Below are 4,551 nucleotides of genomic sequence, written 5' to 3'. Positions count from 1 at the left end.
CAGGGGTGTGGAGGGAGGTGCAGGGGTGTGGAGGAATACAGGGTGCTGGCACAATAGGAGAGCTGCAGACAATGGAATCCAGTATTAGTCTCTCCTCTCCCTCAGTGTCTGACTGACTAGCTCAGACCTTCCTGTAGACCCGTTCCCCTGCTGCTCTCACTGCATCTGTGCTTTGGCCACATAAGCTTCCCAGTTTCTGGAGAAGCCTTGGCCCTGCATCTGTGCTCCTCCTCCCACCTCTATCTCCTTGACCTCCCTACTAGCTCTGCACAGATTGCTTCTTGGTTTCTTAGGCCTGCTTAAACTGCCCTTTCTTAGGGAAGCTCTTCCCACTACCTCCAGATCAAGGGAGAGGCTCCTGTCTCGACCCTGTCTCCACGGCAACATCACCGATATTGGCACAGTTTCTTACAATTGCTTGTGTTAATTTCCTGCCTTTCCCACTTGTCTTCATGCGCTCCCTGGAGCCTGGCACACACAACTCAGTGAGTATGGGTGATTAAAATGCATTGTGGGTCTCTAACAGAGTGGAGGGCACCTCCTTCTAGCCTGGTGTGGATGAGTGAGGGTGGGGATGGGCGGGGTGAGTGGAGAACTCTCCCCCCAGAGTCGGCCATTTTCACCTTGGACATTAATGTTGAGGCTACATCAAGTCCTAGAACGTGTCTAAGCATGGAAGATTTGAAGTTCATTTTGTGAAATTTAAGCTCATGATCTAATAATAGCACATGTTCTGGGGTTTCAGTGACATGCAAAGTGGCCTGGTTACAGGTGACTAAATGATACTTATTCAAAGTTTCTTCTGTACCTAACAGGGCATATTATACACCGATGATAAAGCAAACTTATTATGTATCAAAAGTCATGTGTGGTTGACTTATTGGTGATCTCTCTCTAGAACGTAGCAACCCATCTATAAGCAGGGGTTTCTCTGGTGCTAACTCTCCGACAGGTAAGGCAAGGTTGATATGCTACTTAGCAGGGTCATTGGCAACAAAGAAGCAATCTTTTTGAATTACCATCTTTGAGCCCTGTATTCATGCAATATTTTTTTTAAAAAGATTTATTTATTTTATGTATATGAGTACACTGTAGCTGTACAGATGGTTGTGAGCCATCATGTGGTTTACTGGGAATTGAACTCAGGACCTCTGCTTGCTCCAGCCAAAAGATTTATTTATTTATTATATGTAAGTACACTGTAGCTGTCTTCAGACACCCCAGAAGAGGGCATCAGATCTCATTATAGATGGTTGTGAGCCACCATGTGGCTGCTGGGATTTGAACTCAGAACCTTTCAAAAAGGAGTCAGTGCTCTTAATCACTGAGCCATCTCTCCAGCTCTCGTGCAATACTTAACAAGTTCTAGATGGACAGTGGTAATGCTAGCAGTCAGGAGGCAGAGGCAGAGGCAGAGGCAGAGGCAGAGGCAGAGGCAGAGGCAGAGGCAGAGGCAGAGGGGCAGAGGCAGAGAGGCAGAGGCAGAGGCAGAGGGAGGCAGAGAGGCAGAGAGGCAGAAGGCAGAGGCAGGCGCAGAGAGGCAGAGGCAGGCGCAGAGAGGCAGAGAAGCAGAGAGGCAGAGAGGCAGAGAGGCAGAGAGAGAGAGGCAGAGGCAGAGACGAGAGGCAAGAGAAATCTCTGAATTCTAGGCCACCCTAGTCTACAAAGAGAGATTCAGGACACAGAAACCATGCCCCCCTCCAAAAAAAATTAAAAATACAACAAAAAAGACTAACTTCTGTTCTAATTTCTGAAAAACAAAAAAACCCATAAAGATCATAAGACTCTTCAGCAGCATGAGAAGAAATAAGCGGCAGAAAAACATATTTGCCCGCAGCCTCACTGTGCAATTTTCTCAGGCAGAATTCTGAGCTCCACAGACTGCTTGAAGCATGCTATGTTGTTGACAGTGCAGTCTACTTTAGTTTCGAGTGGAGTGCCTATAAAAGCAGGAAGCAGCGCAGAACACAGGCGCTGGAGAGATAGCTCAAAGGTTAAGAGCACTGGCTGTTCTCTCAGAGAACTAGGGTTCAGTTCCCAGCCCCGACACAGCAGCTCACAACCGCCCAGAACTCAGGTTCCAGGGACTCAGATACACTCACGCGTCTGGCCTCTGTAGGCATGCATATGATACACACTCATACATTCAGTTAAAATACTCATGCACATAAAATTTAAAAAAAAAACTTTAAAATGTCTATTAAATAAATAATAAAGAAAAGTTGTTTTTAATAAAAGACTTGAACACTGAGCTGTCAAATCAAGGAATTGTCTAATCTGTATACAAAAATTGAAAACACACACACATAAAAATTTCCATAACAGCCTTTTAATAGCTACCTGTTAATTTACTATATGAATCTCCATGTCACTGAACATTTAAGCAAATCATAATTTTCTATTATTTTCAGTACTCTTGCTATAAAATGTTTGTATTAAAATTTACATCTTTGTGCTAGATGCTAGCTTCTATGAAACAAATTCCCTGATGAGCAAATTATTAGATTGGTAGATGTACTCTCATGGCACCCTATTGCTGTGTACTTGTCATGGGTACCTGCCCAGATCTTCATTTCCACCCTGGGTCTTACCCTTCCCTTGCCCAGTGGGCAAGTCCTTCCCTTAATACATAAGTGCACTTCCTGTCTGCTTCTAGCCATGGTCCCTTGTCCCTAGACACTGCTGTCTCACAAGGAATTGATTCTCTCAGCTCTTGCTCAGATTCCTTTTCTGCCTCCTGAAGATTTCTCCAGACTCCACTAGGCCTCCAGAGTGAGATGCTGTGTCTTCCCCCACTCCCCTGTCTCTTTGTGTCTTGAGCCGTGACATCACTGTATATTCTTGGCCTTCGTGATGCATTTCTGCCCATCTCTGTGATTTACTCAGCATTGCCTCTGTGCTCATGTCTCCCTCACCTCAACTCTACTGTAGCTCTGTCCCGCTCACCAAACATGGTGTTCTCTACAATCAGCTGTCTGGAATAGAGCCCTAACAATTTTTTTAAATTAATTTCATTTCACTTATTAGTGGGGGAGGCATTCGTGTGTGAAGGCTGAAGGCCAGCTTACTGGAATAACAGCCTTTGTGTCCAACTTTACATGGGATCCAGGGACTGTCAAAGGTCATCAGGCTGGCTCTATTGAGCCATCTCACAGGTCCAAGACAGCAATCCTAACTTCTAAATCACACCAGAGTGAAATTTAATTTCTTTTTAAACATTTTTATTGTAGAAAAATATCCACATATGAAACTTATCACTTTACCATTCTAGCTGAGAAACTCAGTGGCCTTGTGAGCAGGCAGAGGGCTGTATGGTCATTGCTACTATTGATTTAGAAAGTCTTTCATCACCTCAGCAGAAACTATAGCTGCCGAGCAACAAGTCCCTGCCCTCTCTCCCCTCCCTCCCCTCCTCACCCTCTCCTCCCTACCCTCCCCGCCCTCCCTGCTGGCAACTTTTGTTCTGCCACCTGTCTCTATGAAATTGTCTATTCTAGAGATTGCATATAAGTGGAATTATACAATATTACTTTTAGGAGCTGCTTATTCTACTTAGTATACTGTTTTTAACATTCAGCCATGCTGTAACATGTAATCTGTATTTCATTCCTTTTTATGACTGAATAATATTTCATTATAGATATATGCTACAATTCCTTTATCCATTCATCTCCTGATGGACACTTAGATTGCATTCATTTGGATCCTACAACTAATGTCATTGACAACTGATGACTAGTGACAATTCTAACATCCCTAATTATAAAGGACTGACGTTTAACCTGTTCTTACGACTCATCTCTTCTCTGCCTTAAACATTTTCAATTAGCCACAGCCTCTCCAAATTAATGCTTTAAACTGCATACCAAGGTAGCCTAAATTTACTCATGAGCCAACCTCAGTTGGGCAATTATTTGAGGAGTTATTCAAAAGAGATAAAGAGAGACGTGAGTAATAAGCCAGGGTTGGCAACAGGCTGGAGCAGACACACAAAGGTGCAAAACATGGAAGAACTCATGGCCGGGTATGCAGGTTACCATTTCTGTGACTGACACTAACTGTGGACCAAGCGAAGAGAGGATCTGCCATATGCTACAGGGTCTAGAGGAGAACTGAACAGGAAAAAGAAAACCCAAGACACCCATCAAAGTAAACATGGGTGTTTCAGCACTGAACTGGGGAGAGTGCTTGATGTAGCAGACTATGTCCTGATCAGCTTGTTCAAAGTGAATACAACTGTGGTTCCGTGGACACTCCTGACAGTGCTGCCCATGGAAGGGAGAAGGTGCATCATGCAGAATTCAGAAAGGACAGTTTACAGAAGAGGTGGTCAGGGAAAAGGCTCCAGATCATTCTTGAGCACAAGGATGAAATTTAGATTTAACAGAAATGAATTGGCATATATTGAGCAACTTCGCAAGGATGATTTTTGTTTGTTTGTTTTTGGAGACAAGGTTTCTCTGTATAGCCCTGGACTCTTTGTAGAACAGGTTGGCCTCAAACTCACAGAGACCCACCTGCCTCTGCCTCCAGAGTGGGATTAAAGGATGA

Source organism: Mastomys coucha, unplaced genomic scaffold (genome assembly GCF_008632895.1).
Source record: "Mastomys coucha isolate ucsf_1 unplaced genomic scaffold, UCSF_Mcou_1 pScaffold7, whole genome shotgun sequence".
NCBI classification, from domain to species: domain Eukaryota; kingdom Metazoa; phylum Chordata; class Mammalia; order Rodentia; family Muridae; genus Mastomys; species Mastomys coucha.
Note: the sequence above shows the minus strand (reverse complement) of the source record.